The sequence below is a fragment of the Procambarus clarkii genome, unplaced genomic scaffold, assembly GCF_040958095.1.
Source record: "Procambarus clarkii isolate CNS0578487 unplaced genomic scaffold, FALCON_Pclarkii_2.0 HiC_scaffold_170, whole genome shotgun sequence".
NCBI lineage: Eukaryota > Metazoa > Arthropoda > Malacostraca > Decapoda > Cambaridae > Procambarus > Procambarus clarkii.
In genome coordinates, this window is record NW_027189203.1 from 369,788 (window position 1) to 383,754 (window position 13,967).

Below are 13,967 nucleotides of genomic sequence, written 5' to 3' on the forward strand. Positions count from 1 at the left end.
TTTAAAAATACATATGCAATGTTAAACAAACATGAAAGAAACTGTAATACAAAGTTACAAAATATTGAATGAGAGATCTGCATTATTCAAATAATATTAAATTTAGTTTAGCATAATAGGTAAATACTTTGCATTACATAGGAACACAATTAATCATCAAATCGTGTAGCGCGTTTAACATGGCGTTTAGGAAGAGAGTCCCCAAATACAATAATATCCCTTGATGAATTGTTTATTGAGTTATAACTCATTTTTTCTTTTTCTTTTGCACGACTTTGCACTTCATCATTTTCTACACTAGTTGGAATCACTTTGAAATAGGCCATATTACGTGTTATACTATGATCTCTATTACTAGCTTTACCATAGTTCCTTTTACACTAATCACTTTACATGGTTTTGTATCATACGGCATATCTAGCTTTCCCTCTTTTTTCTTTTTAACGAGAACAGTATCTCCAACCTTTATGAATTGTTCCTTTGCACGTTGATCATGAGCAATTTTCATTTTGCCCTTGGCTAGTGCATCCTTCTGAGCGAGACGTTTATCCGTTACCTTGGCTGGCATGACAGGTAGTGAGATCCTCATAGGACGTCCAAATAAAAGTTCGCCAGGCGACTTGCTCTGTGTTCCATGCGGTGTTGCACGGTAGTTCCTGAGAAAAGCATACATAGCTTGTTTCCAGGATCGTCCTTCGGCATGAGCACAGCATACCGCTTTCATGAGAGGTTGCATGAATCTCTCAACTTCTCCATTTGCTTGAGGATGTAGTGGCATCACACGGCGGTGTTTGAATCCAATATGCTCAGCAAAGTTGACGAAGTCTTGTCCATTGAATGGCGGTCCATTGTGCGTCTTGACAACTTCAAGAATGCCAAAGTTTGAAAAGATCTTGTCCAGTTTCGGGATGACGGCCTTTGCAGATGTGGAAGTGATGATTTCTACTTCTGGATAACGTGAGTGATCATCAATGACTACCATCAAGTACTTTCCAGTTGGTAGTGGTCCGCAGAAGTCCATCGATACTTCCGTCCATGGTGCAGCAGGTAGTGGTGAAGGTTGTAGAGGTGTTGGTCTTGAAGTATCCACTGCAGCTTGGCAAGGGACACAGGCATCATGCATATCCTTTGCTTGACGATCAATGCCAGGAAACCACACCTTTTCTCGTAGCAGCTGTTTGGTCCTAACAAGACCTTGGTGTCCTTGATGTGCAAGCTTCAGAGCACGTTGCTGGAGAACAGCTGGAATGACGATACGAGTACCTCGCAGCACGGTGTCGCGTTGTTGCGTAACACTTAATTCTGTCTGGATGCGTTCTAGTGCTTTGAATGCATCTTGGTCAACTCCTGAGGGTGGGATGCGTGGAAACTTTTTCTTAGTCAATGCATCCACTGTTGCTTGCAGAGTTGGGTCCTCTAGGGTTGCAGTACGGATTTCATCAAGAGTGAGAGCCTTAGGGACTGCATCACAGGTTACAGAGTGTACATATTCCTCGGCAACTTGCTGATGCTTGGTGATGGTGAAACTGTTGGCAGGATGTCGACTGATATAATCAGCGGGATTGCCTGCACCCGGCTTGTATTTCACCGTAAAGTTGTATGGTTGCACACGAAGAGCCCATCTCTCAATGCGAGCTAGTGGTTTGGACTTTGGATTATTGAAGATGGTCTCCAACGGTTTGTGGTCAGTGACTATCGTGGTGAAGGGCGCACCAAGCAAATACACATTGAAGTGTTCACAGCCCCATACAAGAGCAAGAGCTTCCTTCTCTGTCTGACTGTATCGTTGCTCAACATCTGTGAGAGAACGGCTGGCGTAGGCAATTACTACTCTAGAATCTGGTTGACCAGGTTTGTGTTGGGCTAAATCAGCACCTAAATAAACAGGACTAGCATCCACCGTTAACTCAGTGTCCATTGATGTATCAAAGTATGCAGCAGTCGCATTCTCGACTAGTGCATCTTTCACAGCATCAAATACATTTTGCTCGATATCGCTCCAGTACCATGATGCATTTTTCTTCAGGAGCTCACGTAGAGGCTTCGTAATGGTAGCAAAATCTGGAATGAAGCGAGAACAGTAGTTTGCCATTCCAGAAAACTATGTACTTCAGTGGACATTGAAGGAGGTGCAGCATTTTTTATATTTGCAACTTTCTTAGCATCTGGAGACAGACCTTTGTCACTAAGTACATGTCCAAAGAATTCAATTTTACGTTGATTGAACTCACACTTTGCTCGGCTTAATGTCAAATTCTTTTCTCGTAAGCGTTGCAATGTTGCACAAAGAGCTTTGTCGTGTTCAGCTTGGGTACGGTCATAAACAATAATGTCATCAGACATGTTGTCAGCATTAGGTATATCTTGCATTACCTGGCTGATGATGTGCTGGAATACCTCGGCAGCACTGTTGATAACAAAACTCAGGCGCTTGTACCTATACAGACCTCGATGTGTCGTAAACGTTGTGATGAAGCGACTCTCATCATCAAGTTCAAGCTGATGATAGCCCTTGTTTAAATTGTCGTGACGCCGCCCCCCGGTTCATTCCGAACACAGCGATTACACAACACATAACACCTTGCCTCAGCAACCGTTACTACCACCTATACTCCTACACACACCAGACCCTTGAGGCGTACCACTCGGTTTGTACTGGAACACAATGAATGAACATATGGAAGGTATTTAAAGGCCGTCGGGTTTTGTTATTTAATTACAAAGAATTGACTCTGACAAATAAATACATATTAACATACTCTATTAGGTCAATACACTTCCAATACCCATAGACCACTTGACCTCCGCGATCACCACCCACACTCGTAACTTCCGCCTAAGTCCCTAATACGGAATGATTACTACAACGCTCCACACCCAATTAGTCTTTCATTCAATACTCACATACTGCAGACGTAACTTGGTCACTAAGATCACATCAGGTTCTCGCATAGCTGTCTGCTACACTTCGTTGCTGCCGCAAACGGGGATCCAGAGGACTTCCCAGTTCAACTCCCACAATCAGACTGACTCCAGCCAACCATGGCCTCAATCATTTCACCACGCCTCTCGAGGAAGGTATAATCCGATTAACCTTATCCCTAGAGCGGTAACCTTGATCCTAGAAGCCTGACGAAGAATAATTCCTCTTTCCAGGAATTATTAATTTGGCTAAACAGCTTCGGTCTTAATCCATTGACCTTTCTTAGATATGTGATCCATAGTCTGTCTATTTACATGTACTTCCAATCATCATTCGTTAAGTGTTGTAGTAATGCTCCTCTAGCTAATAATTCCTACTAACTTGTGGATTACAACAAAATCTAACTTGCTGAATACAGTTGCACCATTCAGGCGGTAGATCATATCATCTACAGTGGGTGTAGGATGGCGTTCACGCATTATTGCCTTGTTGGGAACACGCATCTCCACACAAATGCGTATCTCATCTGGATTCTTCGGCTTTGGTGGAGTGACAATTGGGCTTACCCATGGTGTTGGGCCTGTTACTGGTTCAATGATATCTAGTTCGATCAGCCTATCCAGTTCGGCATCGACTTTCTTGCGAATATGGAATGGTTGTCGGCGATGTGGTTGGGCAACTGGAATTACATCTGGGTTGATATGCAGATGTACTTTGCTATCAGTATAACAACCTATGGATTTAAATCGATCAGAAAATTCAGCAACAATACCATCAACATTGTTTGCAGATTCCACTGCTACAGCATTATAAAGCTGAAGTAGCCCCAATTTGGTTGAAGTCTTGTAACTGAGTAAAGACTCTTTTGCATTCCTAACAACATGGAATGTAATAGTGAGCATTGCATTCTTTGACTTAATCTCTGCAGTGAAAGTTCCAATCACTGGCAAGGCTACCTTTGAAACATAGGCAGTGGCTTTGCCATCATAGTTTTCAAGCTTTGGGAACTGTTTTTTAAATTTTTCATAGTGGCACTCAGCAATGGTGTCAATGTTTGATCCAGTGTCAATGAGAACTCTGAGACAAATACCAGCAATGTATATACATGTCTCTGGGTTGTTTGGAAGATCATTCCATTCTGTGATTGATTGTACTCCATAAGTATAATCACATTCACTGTCATCTGAGACTGGTTGTAATGAAATGTTGTCTTGTACATTATTATCATTCTGGATATGAGGTGCAATATTGTGTTTATCACCTCGACCCCTATGACCTGATCCTCGTACAGTGCTTTTATTCATTGACTGTGATTTCTTTAGTGCGGAACGACACATAGCACCAAAATGACCTAGTTTTCCAAACTCTTAGCACTTCTTACCTTGAGCAGGACAAACATTACCTTGGTGTGGGTAGTCTCCTCCACAATTGTAACATTTATTGTTGACACCCTCTGATGTGGGTCGTTGTGACTGCTTGAGTCTTGTTCCATGACCCCAGTTGTGATGTGGTTCTCGGCTCAATTCACTGTTAGGTTTGCCATGATATCTTCTTTGATCACGGTGTCCTCCCTGAACCTTACGTACCTCATCACTGTTAGTAACAGTGGCAGAACCGTTGTTGGTACTGCACTGCATGGCACGAGCATCACGTGCAGCATCTTCCATTCGACGAGCCATATCCAGTATCTTGGTAAGAGAACTGTCATCATCAACAAGTTCTAGAGCTCTTCGACGAAGACGTTTAGAGGTGCATGTTTCAATTATTTGCTGTTTGATTTCTTTGTCAATATCAGCAAACTCACAATGGGCTGCTAAACTCTGCAGACGTGTGTGGTATTGATCCACAGTTTCATTAGAGAGTTGTCTGGCTCTCCTGAAATGCATAATTTTCATTGCAGTATTTTGCCTTGGTTTGAAATGTTCAGTTAATTTAGGTTTGGCAATGTCATAATCTTTGGCACCACCAGTGTCTTTCAGTGTGTCAAAGATGTCACAAACTCTATCATCTGTATAATGAAGTAGAAAGGCACGCTTTCTTTCAGCACTTTTGATGTCTGAAACTATCAACAAATTTTCAAACCTTTTAAGCCATTTGACCCACCTCTGTAACAGGTTTGTCTGGTCACAGTCAGGATCAAATGCAGGAAACTGAGGTATATTTGCCATTTTTTTTTACTGAATAAATGTAAACTTATCACTTACATGTTCCTCAAAATATTAAACACTTACTGCACTGTATATGTTAGTTAAGAATTCACTGTAATTACTTTAATTTTGCAAAGCACACAAGCATTTTAATGCAAAAGTTCACAACAGTGCACAATATAGCAGCAACTGACTTCTTACCTAGCCCTTGTGTACATGTGTTGTTCCTACTCACAGCAGCACAGCAGTTGTCAGCAGTTGGCACAGCAGAAGTTAGCAGTTGGTACAGCAGTTGGTGCAGCAGTTGGTACAGCAGTTGGTGCAGCAGTTGGCACAGCAGGCAGTTCACAGCGTGAAGAATTTTAGCACAGAGCGCGTTTCGTATACAAAACATCGGGTTTTGTATACAGCATCAAAGCGTCGTTTCGTACACCACGTCGGCAGATTCCTCAGTACACAGTTTCTTCAGTCAGCATATAGCTTGGGGTAGCACATAGCATTGGTTAGCACATAGCATTGGTTAGCACATAGCATCGTTTAGCACACAGCATCGGTTAGCACACAGCATCGGCTAGCATTCAGCATCGGGTATGGCGCTCACAGCTTCTCTTTCTCCTCCAGGCAGCGTGCTTCTCCCTTGTGTTTGAAACTGAACAAATACCTGCGTTCACAGTTCATCCTCGTCGCCAATGTGGTGTTTGTGTGTTACTGAGGAAGTCTTGATTGTAGGGTTGATATAAAGCCATGGCTTGGTTACTGACTTTAATACTTAAGATGTTACATGACTAGTAGCTACCAAGCTTGGCGGGCGTCCTGTACGCTCTTGTTTACCTTCCCTCTGGCGTCTGCTCCGCCACACATAGAAAACGGATGGTACCATTTTCTGTGAACATGACAAATATGTCTATTGTAATGTATTTAAAATGAATCTCTTATTTCTATCTTGCTTAAGACATATAAAACATTTGTGTTTATTAACGAATTTACGTGAAATAAACATTGATCTGAGAGAGAGTGGCTCTGTCGTTCAGTCTTTACGGGGTGGGAGCTCCGTAATTTTTAAAATACATGTATCTTCATTAGAACTTTAAATATGTCTATGGTAAAGTGTTTAAAGTGAAGGTTATATGTGTGCCTTTCTTCAGACATATAAAACATATATGTTTATTAACGAATTCACGTGAAATAAACATTGTTCTGAGAGAGAGTTGCTCGGTCGATCGATCTGTCCAGGGTCGGAACTCGGCTATTATAAAAGTACACGTATCTTCGCTTTAAATTTAAATATGCCCATGGTAAGGTATTTAGAATGAAGCTTATATTTCTATCTTTCTTGTGTCATATAAAACTCTTACGTTTATTAAGGAATCTGCGTGAAATAGGCATGGTTCTGAGATGAATGCTGCGGTTTTCGAGCTCGACGCGCAGCAATGGACGCCATACACATCCAGTGGGTGTTATTGGACCCCATACCCATTCTATGGGTGGTTGGAGCCCCATACCCATTCTAAGGGTGGTTGGAGCCCCATACCCATCCTGTGGGTTGTAGTAGATGCCATACTCATCCTGTGGGTGGTATTGGACCCCATACCCTTCCTGTGGGTGGATGTGATCTCCATACTCATCCTGTGGGTGGATGTGACCCTCATACCCATCCTGTGGGTGGTATTGTACCCCTTACCCACCTAACAGGTGGTAGTGGACAATATACCCATCCTAGCTATAGTTGGTATAGTAGACACAATACCATCCTGTTTGCAGTAGTTTACCCCATAGACATTCCAACGTAACATCGTTTTCTGTTAGTGTTCCCACAAAACATCCTTTAAAGATTTGTAAAGCACAAACTATGGTATATAATATTGATTGGTGAAGGACTGTTTTTTTTTTTTTTTGAGATATATACAAGAACTGTTACATTCTTGTACAGCCACTAGTACGCGTAGCGTTTTGGGCAGGTCCCTGGAATACGATCCCCTGCCGCGAAGAATCGTTTTTTCATCCAAGTACACATTTTACTGTTGCGTTAAACAGAGGCTACAGTTAAGGAATTTCGCCCAGTAAATCCTCCCCAGCCAGGATACGAACCCATGACATAGCGCTCGCGGAACACCAGGCGAGCCACTACACCACGGAGACTGTTATTCTATGTAATAATTTTTAGTGCTTATTATAATTTACTAAGAACAACTAATATTTCTCAAAACAAAACTACGAGCCTTCAATAGGAAGTAGCTGATCTGTAATATTCTAAGAGCATGGACAATAGTAGGTAAATTTCACAACCCATGTGGGACCTGAAAACTACAATTTTCCTTATAATTGAACCAATCACGACTATTCTGCTATCTAGGTTGACGGACAGGTACTGTGAGACATAATTGGTACGTGAGGAAGAGTTTGGGGCCTTGGAAAAAAAGTAACTGGGAATGTATCACATATTTACTAATTCATATTCAACATATTGACTTTAAGCATTAAGTCATATATGTGCTGTCTTGTGTGAGAACGGGTTGACACACTACAACCACCACCAAACATTACCTCCACATACTACTACTACCACCACCACACACTATACCACCACCACACACACTACCACTACCACCACATACTACCGTAAAAACCACTACACACTACCACTAACCCCACACACTACCACCACTTCCAAACACAACCACCACCACTACACGCTATCACCACCACCACTATCACGTACTACCACCACCACCTCACATTACCACCACCACCGTAGACACTACCACCATCACACACTACAACCACCACCACACAATATCACCACAATCACACACTACCACCACCACCATACACACTATCCCCACCACCACACTACTACCACCACCACACAATACCACCACAACCACCACCACACTCTACCACCACACACTACCACTACCACAACCACCACAAGCTACCACAACACACTACCACTACCACCGGGTAGTGGTTGAGGTAGTTGAGATTGGCAGTTGAGAGGCGGGCAGAAAGAGCAGAGCTCAACCCCCGCAAGCCCAACTAGGTGAATACCACACACTACATCTTCCACATTGCTCCACACACTTCCTCTGCCAAACTACACAGCACCACTACACACAACCTCCACCACACACTGCCACCACCACACACTCTACCACCACCACTTACTACCACCAACACACACTACCTCCAGCACCACACACACTTCCACCACCAACATACGCTACAACCAGACCACATACTACCACTCTACCACACACTACCTCCACCACCACACTCTACCACCACCACCACACATTACAACCACCATCACAACACTACCACCACACAATACAACCACCATCTCACACTACCACTATCACAACACTACCACCACACATTACAACCACCACCACACACTATCATCTCCTCCTCTCACTATTACCACAACACACATTACCACCACCACAATACAAGCACCTCCACACACTACCACCACACACAACCACCACACACCACAACCACCATTACCACCACACCTCACACAACCACCACTTCCTCCACAAAATACCAACACCACAACACACTACCACTACCACCACACACAACCTCCACTACACACTACCCCAACCACCTCCTCTCCAAACCACACACTATCACTACCACACTACACCACACCACCACCACCATCACCACCATCACCACATCACCACCACATACCACCACCACGCACTACCACTGCAACACTACAAACACACCATCTACACACACTTCCTCTGGAACACTACACCACACCACTACACACTACCACCAACACACACTGCCAGTACCAAACTCTTCCACGACCATGCACTACCACCACTCACAACCTCCACCAGCACACACACTACCCTCACCACCACACTACCACCACCACCACACAGTACCACCATCCCCACACACTACCACCACCACCACAACACTACCACCACTCACTACCACACAACACCACCACCACTACCACCACCTCCACACACTACCACCACTAAACACTACCACCAACACCATCACACACTACCACCACTTCCACACACTACCACCACTAAACACTACCACCAACACCACCACACACTACACCACCTCCACACACTACCACCACTAAATACTACCACCGCCACACACGTCCACCACACCCTACAACCACCACCACATACTAACACCTCCACCAACACTCCCACCACCACCACACACTACCACTATCACAACATTACCACACACACAATACAACCACCACCTCACACAACCACCACTCACTACCACCACCACCACATTCTTCCACCACCACCACCACACTACAACCACCACACACTACCACTGACACCACACACCATCACCACCACCTCCACACACAACCACCACCTCACAATGCCACCACTATCACACACTACCACAACCACCACACACTAAAAATCCCCACCACAACCACCACCACACTACAACCATCATGCACTTCCACCACCACCACACACTACCACCAATACAACCCACTGCCACCACATACAACCACCACCACCACACACTTCCACCACCACAACACCCTACTACTACCACCCTACTACCACCACCACCACCACACACTACCTCCGCCACCATACACAACCACAACCACCATACACTTCCACCACCACCACACAATACCACCACCACCATGCACTACCTCCACCATAACTTTATACTACCAGCAACACACTCTATATCACAACCATGCACACTACGACCACAACCACACACTACCACCATGCACTACAACCCCCACCACACACTACACCACCACATACTACTACCCTCACACACTTCCACCACCACCACTTCATGGAGGCATAAGTTACGAAGAAAGGTTACGGGAAATGCACCTTACGACACTGGAAGACAGAAGAGTAATGGGAGACATGATCACAACCTACAAAATCCTCAGGGGAATCTGACCGGGTAACAAGGATAAACAATCCAACACTAATGGTACGCGAACAAGGGGACACAGTGGAAACTGAGTACCCACATGAGCCACAGGGACGTTAAAAGGAACTTTTTCAGTGTCAGAGTAGTTAACAGATGGAATGCATTAGGCAGTGACGTGGTGGAGGCTGACTCCATACACAGTTCAAATGTAGATATGATAGATCCCAGTAGGCTCAAGAATCTGTACAGTAATTGATTGACAGTTGAGAGGCGGGACCAGAGAGCCAAAGCTCAACCCCCGCAAGCACAAATAGGTGAGTACTACCTGCTACTAACACTACACACTACCACAACCACCACCATCACACACTACCACCTCCTCCACACACTACAACCACCTTCACACACTACCAACACCACCACCCACTACCACAATCACCATATACTACCATCACCGCAAGACACTACCACCACTCATTACCACCACCACCACACACTACCATAAATTGTGCTGCATTAGCATAAAGTTCCGCTGTGAAGATGATAGTCTCCGGAAGTAAGCGACACATAAAAGTGCAATCAGGAAAAACAACAGAGTAGCCTTCACCGTCCGCAGACTTAGACCCATCGGTGAAGATGGAAACGGAGCGGAAGTGAGATGAAAAGTGCTCGAGGAAAAGGAGTTTTAGATCCATAGGAGGGGTAAACCTTTAGTGATGCGGGTCAAGAATGTACAAAACTGCGGAAGGGGATCTCTCCATTGGAACAAAGAAGGAACAACACGAGGAGAAATATTAGAAATACGAACTGAAAGAGAATCCTGTAAGCGAGATAACCAGACAGAAACAGGGAGGTGGTGAAGAGGAACATTAACCGCAGGAGGGGCAAAAGTTAAAGCATGACAGAGGCGAGAGGAAGGATGTTGTAAGGACCGCGTAAGATAGCGAAGACAGTAGCAATCACGGCGGTCCTGGAGAGATATGATGCCAGTGTCAACATACAAGCCGAGGATGGGAGTCGAACGAAAGGCACCAGAACTGAGGCACAACCCAGAACATTGCAAAGCATCAAGACGGCAAAGAGTAGAAGGAGAAGGAGACGAGTAAGCAGGGCAACCTTAATCGAGCTTAGACACAGCGAGAGAGGAATGCAAAGCGAGGAGAGTGCGCCTATCCGCTCCCCAAGAAGTATGGGACAATACCCGAAGGAGGGTAAGGGCTTTAGAACATTCTACACTGAGGTAAGAGATATGGGGCGACCAAGAAAAACGAGTGTCAAAAATCAACCCCAAAAGTTTAGCGGAATCGTTGTACACAATGGGGTGATGATAAAGCAATAAAGAAGGACAGAGAACGACACACTTCCGAGTAAAAGTCATAGCACAAGTCTTAGACGTGGAGAACCTGAAGCCATGATCTGTGACACAAGACGACACGACATCAATCACAAGTTGAAGCTGGCGTTGAAGGAGAGGCGAATCATCACCCTGACAGCAAAGGGTAACATTGTAGACACAGAGTGTGGAGAAGACGCCAGAAGAAAGTGAGGAAAGAAGACCATTGAGGGCAACCAGAAAAAGAGTAGTGCTCAAAACACTACCCAGGGGCACACACCGTCGTTTTGCTGAAAAGAAGCAGAGAGAGCGGTACCAAGCCTCACTCGAAAGGAACAACGAGAGAGGAAGCTGCAGAGAAAGAGAGGGAGACGACCACGAAGGCCAAAAGAACGGAGTTTGGATAGAATATGATATCGCCAAGTGGTGTCGTAAGCCTTTTCCAGGTCAAAAAGGAAGGCAACAACGGAGGTCTTATCAGCATAAGTAGTACGAATATAGACCTCCAAGTTCACCAGGACATCTGTTGTGATGCGGCACGGAAACAAAATTGAAAAGGGGAAAGGTGATGATGGTGTTCTAAGAACCACATCAAACGAACGTTCACCAGGTTCAAAGAGCTTGCAGACACAACTCGTGAAGGCAATAGGGCGGAAGTCCTTGGGGGATCACCCCGGGAGACCCTGGTTTCCGAACAGGGAGGACAACGGCATCGAGCCAGTCCTCAGGGACTCACGACGACTCCCAGACCTGATTGTACAGACTCAGTAAATACCGAGACGTGCTCGGAGGGAGGTAAGCTAACATTATTTACTTGACGATTGTTGATAAAAGCCAACATGAGATTAAGACACGGCAGAGTATACGGTGAAGACTGTGAGACCACCACGACCTGGGAGAAGGACCAGGATACGACCACTGGCGAGACGGAGACATGCACGGAGGGAGATGGCGAAGCCTCTTATAATGAATGCCATCGGAGCCAGCCGTCGTAGAACCACAGAGGGCTAGGGCAGACTGAAGCTCAGAGAGACGGGACCATTATAAGGAAGGCGTAGATGGGTACAGAAATCTAAAGAACGAGATTCAAGAATAGGCTTACGAAGAAAGAAGGATTGAGGAAGATGAGAACCAGAGCTAACAGATGAAAAGTGGGAACCCAGTTCGGTCTCGACCTACAACGGTTCGCCACAAGAGCACCAGGGTGGCGAAGGACCGGCGAGATACTGAGAATGAACTTACCCGCTATAAAATAAATAAATAAAATAAATATGTTTATTCAGGTAAGGTACATACATACAAGTGATGTTACATTAATGGATTGATATATAGATAGAGCTAGTACATACAATGCCTAAAGCCACTATTACGCAATGCGTTTCGGGCAAGAAAAACATTAATATCTAGAACTTAATACTAATTGAGCATAAAGAATTTAAAAGTGTTGAGAACAAATACAAATAAAGATAAAAAAAGGGGGGAAAATGACTGAAAAAGCAGCACAAATACAATAGGTTGACAGTGTAGATTAAAACAAATAACAGACATGGGTTGACAATAGAGGAGTGAGGTAGGTTACAGGGACCTACCTATCTTGCGGATACGTTTCCAGACGTATCCGCAAGATAGGTAGAGGAGTTTCGGACGTAACGGTGGAGACATAAGACGTCCAGCATGCATGTTTAGCCATATGGATGGTCCTACTGGCCACCGCACTCGCCTTCCAAAACGAAACAAAAGACTCAACCATCTGCCGGTGACGGTGTCTCTTCCAGGCTGCATGCTTACAGCGGACAGCCCGAGCACAGTTCACATTCTACCAGGGAACGCACTTTCGCGTTCCCCGAAAGAAAGAGCGAGGAAAAGAGCGAAAGGCAGTGTCAAAGATAGTGTCATGAAAAAGAAGGAGGGCGCGAGGGAGAGGCAGAATGGAGAGGTCGGAGATAGTAGCACGGAGGGTAAAGAGGCGCCAATCAGCCTCGGCAAACCGCCAGCTAGGGAAGGAGAGAGGAGGTTGAAAAGAGAGAAAGGTAACATGGATGGTAAAATGGTCACTGCCATGGAGGTCATCAAGGACCCACCTCTCGAAATCTAAATAAAGGGACGACGAGCAAAGAGAAATATCGAGACAGGAAAGGGAACAAGTCCGAGAGTCCAAATGAGTGTGTTCACCAGAATTCAGAAGAGACAGGGTAGATGAGAGGAAGAACGATTCAAGAAGGCGACCCCGGGTGTTTGCACATCACGCCAAAGGGCATGTCGACAGTTGAAATCACCCAGCAGGAGCACAGGCTCCGGCAAGGAGTCCCGGAGGTGTTTAAGATCGGGAAGAGAAAGTGGGAGGGGGGGGGGGGAACAAATGGAACAAACCGTGTACCATTTAAACACGCACAAAGACACGAGCAGGAGAACAGTGGAGAGGCGATGAAAAAAGGAAGGGGACGAAGGGAACAACAGAGCGAATCAAGAGAGCAGAAGAGTTATGGGCCCCAGCAACAGCTGGGAGGGGAAGGGGGAGAACGAACGAACTGTCAGGGGGAAGCGACAAGTCATTATACGACTATATAGCACTGGGAAAGGATCAGGATTAGGATTTAGGATGGGACGGGAGGAAAGGAATGGTGCCTAACCACTTGGACGGTCGGGTATT